The sequence below is a fragment of the Meleagris gallopavo genome, chromosome 4 (assembly GCF_905368555.1).
Source record: "Meleagris gallopavo chromosome 4, MGAL_WU_HG_1.1, whole genome shotgun sequence".
NCBI classification, from domain to species: Eukaryota; Metazoa; Chordata; class Aves; order Galliformes; family Phasianidae; genus Meleagris; species Meleagris gallopavo.
The window spans coordinates 26,034,690-26,049,511 of NC_139407.1; the positions used below are offsets into that span (position 1 = coordinate 26,034,690).

Genomic DNA, 14,822 nt, shown 5'->3' on the forward strand with positions numbered 1-14,822 from the left:
TCAATGGATGGAAATTAGTTATCAGATGACACAATTAAAAGAAAAAATCTTTTGGGATGTTAACCATGCCACAACCTGACATCTGCAGCTCGAACCTTCTTTCTTAGTGCATACTTACTTTTGCATATGTGTAGAGAAGAATGTGCAAACCAGACTCTGCACTGGCTTCCTCAGCCCCCTTTCCAGTACCATAATTTCCATAGACTCAAGTGGCTCATTCTTCAACTCGGCCCAGTTGCATCATTAAAACTCCCAAACTTCTGGCCAAAACCTTCCCAGTCATAGAAAACAAGTGCAAACTTGCATACTCTCCCAGACTGTAGCAAGTCAATAGTAGCATTGAAGCCGTTGCCTTTTTAACACAGGTAGATAAATCAGCTTACATCAAGCAATTCCAAACATGATATGTCATCTTGCTGCTGATGTCATGGATATGCTTGGACAAGGAAACCCGGCCTCATAGGCTTGAACCTAGTAGCTCACGGCCAAGTACTAGATCCAGGTATGTCAGCTCTTGAATCAAATGTTTTGTAATGCATAAATTAAATACCTAGATTGTATTTGAAGCTGTTCTTAAAGCACAGAGCTGCTATGGCAACAGCTTTTGTAGGGAGCAGCTTCTCTCCTCTCTCCATGCCATCAGTGCTCTAACAGTGCATTCTCAGTAAAACCCCAAGGAAATACCCCAGCCACAAGAAGTCCAGTGGGCAGCTCACCACTTCCAGCAGCAGCAGTGTTTTCTGCAGGCTTGATTGGCTTTCACTGGAGATGTGCCTCCTAAATATGAACCCCGAAAGCAAGGTAAATAGCCAAGGCTACCTTAGGGACTCCTGCTGATGTTCTGCAGAATGACAGCAGCTCTACTCTGGCCTCAGTACCCACTGAGTGCATTAATAATCACCACAATTACCATAGTGAAAAGACACAGAGAAGACCTAAACAACTGGCTACTACAGACGTAGATTCATTAAAATACACAGGCCTTCCAGGCTGCTGAGCACCCCTGGTATGTTTTAATAACAGAGCAGAAAGGCATCCACTTCTTTTCATGATTTCCTGCAGGGGAGATGGTGTCGTGCCAGCACAGCCACAACAAGAAGGACAACAGAGCATTGAGGCGGACGAAATTGCAGAGACAGAAAGGCAGCAGCTACCCAAGTGAAGCTTTTCATTAGCAATTGCCCTGGACCAGAACACAGTATTTGAGCTCTTTCTCCTGGAGACGCTCCGGTGGAGCTGTGCTCTGACTTTGAGCCTGGAGCCCACGCTGTGTTTCATGCAGCGCTCAGTGTAAGGCCTTGTGTTAAAAGCGTCATGGGACATGAGGCCTAATCCTCAGCTCTCACAGCGACAATTCCTACCTCGCTGCAGCCTCAGCACACAGCTATAACATTTTGCAATACACACGTGGAGCTCTCCTTCATCAGAAGCCATTACAACTGCAGGGATAACAAAAGCCATTTACCAGAAGGTTACCAGAAGGTGAGGCCAGCAGCTGCTGGCCAAGTTGCTAGTGACCCACAAAGACAAAACCAGAGCCAGGGCTTGCCAAGATGCCACCAGAGCCCCTAGAGCAATAGAAGGGGATGGGATGACAGGAGCAGCAACAGCCATTTGTGGGTGGCAGAAGCCTGTGACCCATACAGTCCTGCCCAGGCAGCCACACATCTACTGGGGAAGCTGTTCATCCCTGTAGGGATATGGAGATTAAAGGAACGCATCTCACCTGTGTTGTCCTTGAAATGCCGCCACCTCATTTTCATCATGTCAATTCACCTGCTGCTTCAAAGTCAAGAAACAAATCTCTGTTTTCCAGAAAAGAAAACCAACAACCTTACCTTAGTAAACTCCCCTGCAACACGCTGGCTACCAAAGCAATGCAGGGGGCTATAGGAGAAGCTGTGTACTCCCATCTCAGGAGTTGTGTCCCTCATGCACAGGCAACAATGGAAAAAGTGATGAGTCAGATAGGGAAACCAACAGTAGACAGCACAACTAGTGCTGCTCCAAACAGAATTCACTTTCAGCTGGGGAAGAGCATGAGGATCAACATTTCCTCAGCTCCCTCCACAGCTCGAGACTCCATCTGCTCCACGTCATGAGGGATTCTGAGGCACCACTGACTTTGTTATTGTTGTTACAAAAACCTTTCTCAATGAATGCTTTTGATCCCCATGTAAATCTTTTTTTTTTTAACATCCACTGTGGGCTGTGGCCCAAAGACAGTACACATTTTCATACCATCAGGATTTTTCTGTCATGTGTGTAAGTCAATTAAGAAAAGCAAGATGCATACGTGAGCATATTTTTCGGCATTTTGCCATGCTCTGGGAAAGTTGTTGTTTTCTTTAGCTGCTGCTATAAATCAAAGCATGGAGATATGAAAACATTAAAGTATCCTTATTTATAGCGAAGTAAGTGAGTTTGTAGAGTGCTGGCCAAAGAAAAAAAAGAAGTAATCTCACTAACTCAAGATGATGAGATTTTTGGCTTCCTGAGTACAACAAACTAGAAGGATTTTTTTCAGAGCAGTAGAGCTGGTAATCCAATACAAAACTATTCTCCTGTTATTATGCCATATTGCAGTAGCAACGTTGATGATTTTAAAAGAATGATAAGGCTCTTTCAAAAGGAAAAAACAAAACTCAGTCTTTTTTGTTTTCTTTTTTTTTTTTTTTTAAACTTCAATCTAAATTTGTTGAATTCAAGTGAACTGCAGGTATAGCTTCAGTCAATTAAGAATGCCAAGTGCATGGCTGCATGCGGTCCCAGTAACATCTGCCCCTCTCTATGCTCTCCTCTAGGTCAGTTACTCTCACAGATCTAAGTTAAACCACTGCAAACACAGGACTTAAACATTCAGATTTGCACTGATTGCTGTCACTTCTGCTTGGTGCCATGGCAACACATTACCTGGGATGTAACTGCCAGCTGCACTGGTTTTCTCATTTGCTAAGCTGGTGTTTTGTACTTTTATCATTACGATGGGCAATTAAATACATAATAAAGGCAATTAAACATAAGGCACAAGGAGCATCAGTAGTTTCTTTGGTCCTCTTCTGCAGGGATCCAGGCTGGCATTTTTGTGTTGTTGGGTATTAACCAAAGAATCCCTATAGCAGGAAATGGTCACAGTAGCTTTACGGGCCAACATATCCTGCCAGGGCTCAAGCCCATAAACTGGCATGCAATTCCTTGACCCAGGTCAGTAGTTTAACCATCAGCATGGAAGCTAAGCTGAATTCTGCACATTTCCAAGCAATGATTTAAAATATTTTTGCTTGTAATGCAAAAAATGTTTCTGCCCACAGAGCTTCCACTTTAGTCTACATTGAATAGCCATACTTAAAAAAATACTTTATTTCTAGAGTGGAAAATGAAAAATTGCAAACTATTTCTGAATCTCCAAAAATATTCATTTGGAAGTCATAGAATCACAGAATGGTGAGGGTTGGAAGGAACCTCAAAGATCACCTATTCCCAAGTAAGTATTATACTTGAGCCCACGTTTGCCTTCCAGACATCCTATTGGGCAATAACAGGTCCTCCTGGCATTGTATCTTCCCCTGGTCTTCCACCCATTGTTCCCACAAGGTTCCTTTGTCGTGATGGTGTCAGGACTGCATCTGCCACTATCCACAAAGGAGACTGTCCCCGGTCTACTGGCCGTATTTAACCCAATGCAAAATGCTTATTTCCAACAAATTTAACTTGGCTTTTATTGCAGCCTTCCTTCTCTTGTATTTTACCAAAGTTCTTCAGTTGGGAACAGACAGCCAGATTTTATGACTATAAGGCAAGCTTCCTAAAGGAAAGCTATTTTATGAAGTGCTTTTTTTTTTTTTTTTTTTTTTAACAAATAGAGAAAGGATTTAGAAGCCAAAATGAAACACAACAGTGATGACAGCTGGATCTGAAATCTACCTGATGACTATTGCCTGGTTTTCAACAGCCCCTCGGCCACAGCATATAATGCAGCCATTCTGCTCAAAGTGGTGTCAGTCAGTATTAATTAGAGGCACAGGCACGTAAACACAGCCACCAGACTGCTCTCTCAGTCTGCTGAACAAAGGCATCATTTTCCTGCTCCTGCTCTTCTAAAATAATCTCCATCCCTGGGTAAATTTAGATTTCAAGGGAAAGTGCAGAAGGTCTCCAACAACCTCATTAAAGCACTCCTTTCATTGGTGAAAGGCAGATGTTTTTATTTGCAAAAACAAACCACCAAACATCAACACAGAGTTCCAGACCAGGGACAAACATGCTCCAGGAAGGAGAAGGCTGGCAATGGGCAGTCTACACTGGCTGGCAAGTTTCATTTCTGGAATTTGCTTCTGCAAAAGATTAATCCTTGATACATTTCAGGGATGCAAATGCTAAATACATGTGGACACGTGCAATGTGCAGGTTTTATGGCCAAAGACAGAAAGGTCACAAGTGCTTGTCAAATTGACATTTCTGCTCCAAAACCTCACTGAACAGCAAGATTCATACTATGACCCTCTGCTCTACGTCACACAGACATGAACTACAGAATATATATCCCAGGGTGCAGGGAAGAAGACAGGAAGGTATGGTAGGAAGATGTATAGGGGACCTCCTCCGCACCCCGGGCATCCCTTATCAGCCCTGGTTTGTGCTACTGAGCTAACACAAATGAGGCATTAACAATTTTAAGCCATGAACAAACGCAATGCATGGACACTTGGTTTGTGTAACACTACAGTGATACAGATATAGCCATTCTCTTAGGCTTTTCCTCCAGCAGCTCCAATCTCTTGGGGTGCTCTACTCAGAAAAGATTGACAGCGCAGTGAGAGAGATGTCACAAATCAAAAATCTAGTACTTCATAGGTCATATTCTGAGGGACAATGACAATAAATCTGAATTTATTTCCTGAATTACAATGCTAGCTTTTTCCTCAGACCTGTATCTCAGAATACCCTTGAGAACTTCCATATTTAAGTAAGGCATTTCCCCTCCATATTTACTCTATATTTAAACTATATTTACTGGAATAGCACTTTACCCTGTAATTCATCATCTCATTCATTTTGAATCTGAGCATTTCTCTTTTTGCTGTATTAAAAAGCTTGCTCATAGCGAGCTTGCATCATAAAACAAAAGCAGTAATTTTTATGATGTGTCTTTTACATGAAGACGGGTATTTTGCAATTTTTCTTTTACCTCCACCTCAATCCTGATTTGAGAATGAAATCTGATTTGGAATGTATTAGAGATTAGAGTTTACTGTTACAATTTGCCCACAGTGAGAGAGACTTCATCTTCATTTCATTTGTTTGGACTAGTATTACACAACTGTCATGACTGCAGCACAAATTTAACATATTCTTCATACGTATTTAATTCTAATCTTATTTGAGAAATACAGTTTTTCCCTTAGTTTCCAGTGATTTCAATGGCAAAAACTCCACACACAGGGAAATAACCCTGCCTTCTGGGCGTAGGATTTACTAAAGCCATTCTGTTCAGGAAAGAAAAATCAATCATATTTCCATTCCCTAGAAACAAGAACTCTCTTCCGTCAGAGCACTGGGAATTGCTCACAGCACACACTGACATGCACATACACGGGCTTTCTCACTGACACAATGGAAATTTCTCATCAGGAAGGATTTCTCTACCCTCCAGCTGGAGGTGTGCTACAGCCACAGCTCCCATGCTCACTCTGATCAGCTTCAAATGGAAATTTGAAACGGAAAGTTTAAGTGGATGCAGCTTTTTGCCAACAGATTCCACTATTTATCAACAAATCCCAGTATATGCTGCCACGTTCGTGTCTTTATACGACAACAGATTGCAGTGTTGGCAAACACACACAGTCCAAAATGCAAAAAGCTTCATCTGCTGTTCACCCTGGGACAACGTGCAGTTCTTTACACCAGGAAAACATGTAGCTTTCAGCACATTCTGAAAAAGAGACCTGTCTCCACCACAACATCCCTCCAACAACTGTGTCTCCTTTCACTTGCCTGGGACAAAGGGAAACACACCTCAGTACCTTTACTCCCACTGCTGCTGTTCTTCTGAGGCCTCCCTGTAGTCTGGCAGGAAGCAGGACACACAATCTAACTACTAACAGGTCATACGGGTGTTGCTCTCCACCGATGTATGCTGTATTTCCATCAGGGCTGCTCTGCCTCCTGCCTACACAGTCCCAGACAAAGGTTATGCTGCCACAGCACTTTCTACATGGAAGAGCCATTCCCTGTGAATACCCCTCATCCCGCAGCAGTGTGAGGCTGCTCCATGCAGCCCTGTGAGCTGCGGGCAGCAGGGGAGAGGCACAGGGCTGCTCCAACAACAGCAGGCTGCATCCATCCCAGGAGAAGCTTTGCTCAGGGCTGCTGCATGAAGCTTTCCCTTTAGAAAACTCAGATTTCATTCACCAGATGTAAAAATAAACCACCAAGGGAGAGGGAGAGAGCAAGAGAGGGGCCTGCTTAAATCCACCCTGTTATGGGATACTGTCAGTTTGGTTCTTCCCAACCCGAAGCACACAGTCTACCAAAGGCAGTTCTCAAAGGTGATGCCTCAGTGTTTTACCTCCCAGATCAAGCAGCTGATCAGCTCCGCACAGTCACATTTTGCTCACTCATGGGCAAGAAGCACTTCCTGGGGTCAACTGTGTTCCTAAAGGACTTTGGTCACGTTGGTCAGACAAAAGCACAGGAAGAAAAGCCTTACAGTCTTGCCTACAGAGGTGTTCCCCCATAGGGAATGCTACCACAAACTCTGAACTTGGGCTGTCAAAATTAAATGTTGGGTCCCTTCTGTCCTCCTAGAGCCTTTCCTGACAGTTTAGGGAAACGGGCTTTTCCCAGTTCATAGTTAGATGCAGGAGAACCATGGATTTCATCTGCAACACAGCAGACACAACACAGGCAGTCAACAGAAAAAAGACAGAAGAAATAGAAGGGTTTGTGGGTTTGGGTTTCTTTTCCTTTCTAAAGAAGGCAAGCTGTCAGAAGTTTAAATTTCATGGCAACGACTGCATCACTCACATTCCAAAGTTAGCTGCAACAACCACATGAGATAAGGCAAAGAGCCCCAGTGCTGTGTCAGAACTGCAGCTTGCTGCACAGAACAATACCAAACACGTCCTCTTTTGGTATCTGCAATAGAGAGGCTGAAGCTGCAGCTAGGGAGCACCACTCCACTCAAGCTTCCCTTCAGTTCGGATTACTTCACTTATCTACTTAGTAATAAATTGGTTCCCAGTATTCACATACCAAATTGTGGATCTGTTCCTCCTCACTCTGATGCCATTTTTTCTGGTTTAAAATGAATGTTGCTATCATCTGCTCTTGTTTGTACTGTCTCAGCCCATCCCAACATGATCTATCACAGACTACCTGTCAGCCAGTTCTGTGTGAGCTGCAAACACCAAAGCTGTAACAAACTGGAGTTTTTTCCTCATTGATTCTCATTTCACCCAAGGCACAGTGATGCTGTGCCTTGAGAGGAGTCTGCTCTGCCTGGCCCAGCTGTCACCATGCACAGAGCACCACGACTTCAGAAGGATGTTCAGACCTCAAGAGCCCGACATAGGGAAATCGTGTTCAAACCCTCAGGGTATTTCTCTTTGCTTTAGCTTCCTAAAACAAGCGCTTATGAGGAGAATAAGGCTTTCTGGGTTTGCTTGTTTCTTTCCTAACCAGTTTTGAAAAGATTCCCTCATCCATACACTTTTAGCAACTTAGTGCTCAAAAAGCAGAAAGCTCCTTGACAAAGGAGACATGACCTGTATCTTGCCCTCAGAAGCATTGTATCCTTCTTCTGCCTGCTTACAGAATAAAGCAAAGTGTTGCACATGAAAGGAGGTTCAGCAATTAGAGCTTCTGCCTGTGACTCTTCAAGAGCTTTTTGCACTGCACTCATGAATTCTTTAAAAATTTCTCTGCCACATTCTTCTCTTTCTGCAAAAAGCAATTAAGAATATTCACTGACCTCACAGAGAAGATGCGTCGCTTCAGTTAATTAAAGACTTTAATATCACCTAGTGAAGGGTTTTATAGGGATGCAAAGTGTGTAATACACCCAGAAAATGTACCAGCGGAAAGGAAGAGGTCATCTCCAAAGTAAAGTGTGTCAAATAGAGATCTTGCTGAGATTTAAACAAAAAGTTTTCATTTAAACCAGCACAACATCCTTTCCCACTGTACCTTAAATGAGATTTTACAATGTGAGCTCACATGCTAGTTGGGGAACTGGAAGGAATGTATTTAAAGGCAGTTTGCAATCAAAGATACCTGACTCAAGCTTCTGCCTATATACATCAGTATGCTGACTGCTGCAAGCTGTAAAAAGGCACGAAGCACCAATAACAGTGCCCTTCTACCACAATTCTCTGTCTCAAGCAAAAGCCTCTTGAATCTTTTGAGGTTAAAGAAAACAATCAGCTGCTTTCAATATAACACCTGAAAGCCTGCAGAGAATGGCTTCTTACAGGATATTGCCTCACTGATCACTTCCACCTGCCAAACAGCATTTCTGATGCTCTAACAAGTGTCCAGAAATCTGATTTACAGCTTTCTGCCAACAGCAACCAGGGTGAAAAACCTACTTCTGGATCTGAGGAGGAAAAGGCAATGTGGAAGAGGCAAATATAAAAGTCAAGGCACAGTTCAATCTCACAAGAATGAATTTTACTTTCAAGCCTCCTTAAAACAACACACCTATTTTCCTGAGAACACCTTTCATTCTCCAAGCAGCCGCAGCTCTCATAAGTGCCCAAATAAACACACTGCACAAGCTGCTTCTAATAAGGACAGATTTTTCTATCTCGTCGTTCATCATTTCCTGCAGTCTCTGACTGCAAAGCAATCTCAAATTTTAACTCATTCTGGTCTTAGTTTCACATCTTCTTTTACCTTTTCATGAGTTCTCATAGGAGGAGTGCAAAGCAACCAAGTCACTAACCCAACATTTTCTTTTAAACTAACGCAAAGATCCCAATGAAAGGTGATGGGAGGACCAGGGCAATGAAGCTGTGAAGGGTTCTAAAGCACAAGTCTTATGAGGACAGCCTGAGGGAACTGAAATTGTCCAGAGTGAGAAGAGGAGGCTCAGGGGAGACCTTATGACTCTCTACAACTGCCTGAAAGAAGGCTGTGGTGAGGTGAGGTTTGGCCCCTTCTCCCAGGTAACAGTGATAGCATGAGAGGGAATGGCCTTACCTTGTTTGGATATTAGAAAAAATTTATTCACAGAAAGAACGGTGAGGCATTGGCACAGTCTGCCCTGGGAGGTGATGGAGTCACCATTCCTGAGGGTGGTCAGGAGCCTTGAAGATGAGACTGAGAGACATGGTTAACAGAGGTGGTGGGGGTGGGTTGGGGTTGTGCTTGGTGATCTTAGGTCTTTTCCAACCTTAATGATTCTGTGACACAAACAAAAGGTACCCCAACACACCACCCAGGAATCAGCTCCCCAAGAAGTGGATGTTCAAAATTCACAAACAGGCACTGTGGCTTTTCCCTGTGAGTGGGAAGATTTTTAGCTTTCAGCCACTTTGTATTGGCAAGTTACTTCTTTTTCATTAAAAGCGTAGCTATGATGGTCTCCCAACAGGGGAATAAAGGAGAGTGAACTAAGAAAAGGTACAGGTTATCAAAAGCATCATACTCTAAGCAACTGCTGTCACAAGCTGAATGGACCCCATTCCTGGTGGTGTTGCAAGCCTGACACTGTCATGCTCAGATCAACAACGCATTTTTCAGAAGGTCTGTCCCAAAGAGCAGGTGGAATCTTGAAAAAATCAGCATCAAAGGACTGCAACTCTTCTTCTGGCAGCAGGAATGAATGGTGAGAACGTGCAGCTCATTACATGCACATTGTTACAGCACTTCATAACTCCGTAAAATATGTCTTGGAGGTGTGTGTGGATAATGGTCAAGTTAAGCACTGCAGTAATCTGCCACCATCTGACATGCACAGAAAGAAAAGTCAACAACTCAGTATAATGATTTAAGGATTAGAATGACTTTGGTTTTGTATCAGACTTGGCTTAAGAAGGATGAGCTGGATTCATTAGAAAATGGAGTTTAATTAATGGACTACTTCAAGGTATAATTAGCTAATGAAGTACAGAAACAAAAATCAGAAAGCAGTTTTAAGCCAAAGTACACAACTGTGATTTACAGCTCTGCAATTAAAACATGTGGAAAGCGTGCATGTGATAACTGCTCATCTTCACTAATAGCCCAGAAACCAATGTTTCTTTGAATTGATGTTTAAATATTTAAGAACAGTCCAGGCTTCACAATTTGCTGAAGAGTTGTATCACTTGCATTTATAGCCTGTAGTAGACAGGAGTGCAGAGCTGATGTGCACTCCACTCCTTTTTCATTTCCAGTGGCACAATAAAGCCAGGAAGATGTTGCATCAGCTAAGATTCCTGCCCAGTCTGAGCACGCATGGACATTATGGCATGAGCGCAATCCCATTTTGAAAAGAGAGGTAGGAGATGGCAGCAGCCCAGCCGCAGAGCAGGGCAGCTCTGCAGCATCCAGAAGCAGCACCAGATCTGGGTGCTCCCACACAGCCCGCGGTACTGTTGTCTCCAGTGGTGCTCAGCGCATGACCAGCAGCACAGTGTCTCACTCACTGCCCCAGGTAAGAGGCTTAGGGCTCTGGGGGGAGAGAAGGAAGGGATTTAAAATCCAAATGCTGTACAGGCAGTACACGTTGACTTTGTAACAACAAACCAGAGATGGTGTTACTCCCTTCAGCATGGTTTCCACTTTCCACAGAGCCACAAACATTTATCGTGCAATATCATTATCCAGACTGTTAATATGGGAAATTGAACAATCTGATCCTCTGCTGTCACTTATAGCCAGTCTCTTGGACCAGAAATGATAGCAAAACCAACCACATATTGCAGCGTGCTGGGAGAAGACCCAAAGGGTACAAGGATCTATCGGGAAATAGATACAACCAAGAACACAGGAGGGTAATTTCTGGAGGCTAACAAGACCTTGATGCCTCTCAGTTTGGGTTGTTTGAATTCAGGATCACAGCATGAAGCAGCCCAGCAAACAGCATTGATGAAGCCATTTCCAGTCAACCTTTCCTACAGTTGTAAACCTTCAAAGCATTAGATCTTTATAAGAAAACATGCAGCTTTTCTTAACACAGACACTGCCTCCCAGAGACGTGCTATTTGCAGCAGCACTGAAACATTCATCATTGAAACTGCAGTAAAATCTCATCTACTTTTTCCAGAATTAACTCAACCGATTATCATCTTCATTATTCAGAGTGTCTAACAAATTCTAGATGTGGGAACTCAGCTTGTTACATTCAGATCATGGAATAACTGACTCTTCATCCCCACTGCCTTCATCTGGGAAGTCAGAGTTGTGACTGACAATTCAGCAGTCAGTGCTCAAGACCATTTCTGGAAGAGGTAAATCTAGATTTGCCAGCATCAACAAGAGCAAATCAGGCGATTTCTAATATTTGAATATTTTCTAAACACACCCTAAAACACCATTAAAAATAGAATCCCACAGGAACACAACTGATCTTTGCCTTTTGTCTTGATCCAGTTCATACAAGCTTGAGGCAAATACATCCTATTGCTGGTGTCATCTGTGCCATATACACGCAAACGCACTCATCTAACAGGGATACACAAAGCCAGGCTGACAAACTGCCCCAACACCTCTCTTCATATGCAACTATGGCAGCCCTGGGAGCAGTGTGAGGTCCTGGCCAGCACATTGCAGCAGCATGTTTTTAGTGAATAGAGCTGCAGCAGCTCAGCCTGCTGATAGCAAGATGAGATTGCTAAATGCAGAGTTCATGGGAATTCAGCCATGCCCCTTTCCTCAGAGTTCTACAAAGTGCATCAAACAAGAGGCACACTATGCTATTTTAAGATGATATTATCACAGAAGATAGAACACAGGCAGTTTTAAAATTCAGCCAAACTTCAAGGCTCACCCTGAATCCGAGCCTGACTGAACAAGGAATCGGCAAACATTGCATAACTGTTAAGACAAAAGGCTGAGAACACAAAGCAGCAGAACACAAGCCAGCAACCTACAATATAACACATGTGCCGAAGTGTCCTTGCCTAAGCCCAGTGACCAGCAAGCTGGAATCTCCTCTCCAAAGTACACCTGAAAGAGCATCACCTCCAGCGAGCCTGTGAAGAGGTGGGAAGGATGCTGCTGACATCCGACAGCTCGTCCCCCCCAGCAGCATCACAGGGGGATGGGGAAAATCCCAGCAACCCTCCCGAAAACAAAGTTCTGAGCTCTCACCTGGCACCAACACCCACTTGCAGCAGATCTGGCAACGGCGCAGGCACCACCGGCGCGACACTGGGGTGGCTGCCAGTCCCTCTCCCACTATCGGCTCGCTGGCGGCGCTCCCTCCTGTGACTCCATCGCCCAGGAATGGCACCCCCTCATCCCCTGGGTCGTGCCTTGGGCGCGTGGGGCTGGGCTGTGCCAGCCGCCGTGGGGACAGGCAGAAGTGGGGAACACGGCGCCAGAGCACAGCCCACCCGCAGCTGGCACCGCATGGACATACAGGCAGACACAGTCTGTCTGCCAGAACCCCCCATCAGCCGGACTGCCAGGGAGAGGCGGAGAATTGTCTTTCACAAGTTAATAAAGTTAGCAGGGAGGAAAGGATCCCAGTACGTGGCTACAGGCTACTCACCCCAGCACTGAAAGGGCTCTGCTGCTTTGGCGTGTTGTTTTTTTTTGTTTTTTTTTTAAAGCAGAATTCCTTCACTTTGGGAAATGTACTTTTCCGCTACTCTCATTTGCTAACTTGCTCAAGATTCTGCAAAAACCCCGAAAAGGCTCAGAAAGAAGAAGGAAGGATTTGAAAGCTGACGGTCAGGGCAGGAATTCATGGAACGAGCGCTTTAAGCGCCAGAGCAGACGGAGGCAGCCAGCTAACGCTTTCCTGCCCTGTCTCTGACCCGCAGACCTGCTCCAGGGGCACACTGAGGGTTACAACAGGGCAATACCTGCTCTCGATGGGTGCTCCTCCGCATCAGTGTGGGCTCCTCGGCGACTCGCCTGGCCCCACCACGTCCCGCAGACCCCTCGCAGCCACTGCGCCGCAGCTCCCAGGCCTTACAATCGAGCGGTTGGTTGTAAGAGGACTAAAAATAGTGCTGAATTTTTCACTGGAGCACTTGCTTGAGTGAGCATAGTGCCAGCCAGCCTATGCGTTAGCAGGCTGAGTGCAGACCTCTAGCATTAAATACAGCCCGGAACTGCCTGAAAATGTGGCCACAGACGGCTTTAAACAGACTGTCTTTTTTTCTTTTGAAGGACAGCACAAAATAAATCCCACTTCTGACCACTCTTAAGACTAAATGAGCAGAGTTGTTCTAAGAATGTCCTCAGGGAAAGAGTGAGTCACTTCAGCTGCTTTTAGGATAAAAGATCCCTGGAGGAAGTATATCTCTTTAGTCAGTAGTTTCTGAGTTCTTTACGGATCTGTGTGCCCTGCTGAAAAACAACATTTCATATTGTTAGGCTTGGCAGTTGTGCAGTTGTCAATAGCCTGACCACCTGCTTCCACCTCAGAGCTAACATCAACAAGGGAACCAGAGCAGGATTTTATACCGGCATCAGGAGGAGGATTAACAGAAGGATCTGCCCTACAGGAACGTTAAGGACACTGCACGTGGAGGTTTATGGCATTGGTTACCATGTGCAGAAAAAGAATAATCATAGGGAATTCTTTTGCAAAGACTCTGTGACTTCTTGCTGTGACTTCTTAAGAATCATGGAAAGCAAAGGGTGCAAAAATGGCATTTAAGACAACAACACCATCTCCGCTGCCAATGTCCAGGCTGGGAGCCCAGAAGCGTGTTTAGAAGGAAATCTCCCCATCAATATATACCAGACTCACACACATTTACACACAGAGACATAGCAAATCAGTGGAAAAGTGACTATGGACAATGCTCTGTGACAGCATCCAGGATCCTGGATTCCATCATTTACAGTGAAAAGTCAGCTTCTGCATCTTCACTCTGTCCTAAACTCAGTAACTTCAAAATTTGCAAGAAAAATTATTTTTTCACCTCCATAAAGAAACTCTCAGTGCCAGAGAAGCTTTGCAGAAGTTATTCGCCAGAGTAATACTGTACATATATATTTACATACGTATGAACACATAGGAAAGAGAGAAAGTTAATGAGTTTCAGATGGATGAGAGCACCATAAAGTCAGAGAGTTTATGGGAGTAGCAGAAGAGAGATGCTGCTTTTAATGTTATTCGACTGGTTTTCATATGAAGATGAAACATAAGAGGCTAAATGGTCAGTTTGGCTGTAAATTTACAATTGTGTCTGTATTTGTATTCCTCGTGTACTTCTGAACACAGGTTCAATTTTATTTGTGTTGTAAAGAGAGAACTGCAGTACTTTCTTCCTTGTGAAAGGGCTGGTAAATTCTTCCTACTCTTTGTTACTGCTGAGGAAACATGCTGTAGACTTCTGTATCCACAAAGCAGCATAGGTGGTCACAAACAACAGTTCATCCCAGCTCCACTCTGCAGCTATTGTTTAGACAGAGAAAGAGCATTAATAGAGCACAAATCTCTCACTAATTTAGCCTCACTTTGCCATCTGCTACTTCCCAGAAGTTGAACCTAATGAGAAAATACTTGAAAGCACTCTGGAGGACTGCACACAGTACAGTCACCAGTGGAGGGGAATGTTGCCCTCCAAACACATCACTCCCTGAAGCTGCCTGCCTGCTCCCTGAGCAAATTCCTTTTGAACATCCACCTCCTTCCCTGGTGGTGGGACATCAGG

At 44.2% G+C, this 14,822-nt stretch overlaps 1 protein-coding gene across 6 annotated transcripts in view; it reads right to left on the reverse strand.

Annotated features, from left to right (window-relative positions):
• Positions 1-14,822, reverse strand: part of ARHGAP24 (Rho GTPase activating protein 24) — a 193,763-nt gene that overhangs the window by 54,691 nt on the left and 124,250 nt on the right. The window contains exon 1 of one of the 6 annotated variants that reach the window (XM_085222546.1): positions 13,017-13,342. The exons of 4 other annotated variants lie outside the window; for them this stretch is intronic. The gene's annotated coding sequence lies outside the window, so the exon portion shown is untranslated. Of the gene's footprint in view, positions 1-12,297; positions 12,514-13,016; positions 13,343-14,822 lie in introns of those variants that run through there. One more of the 6 variants, XM_085222548.1, reaches the window with a different exon arrangement.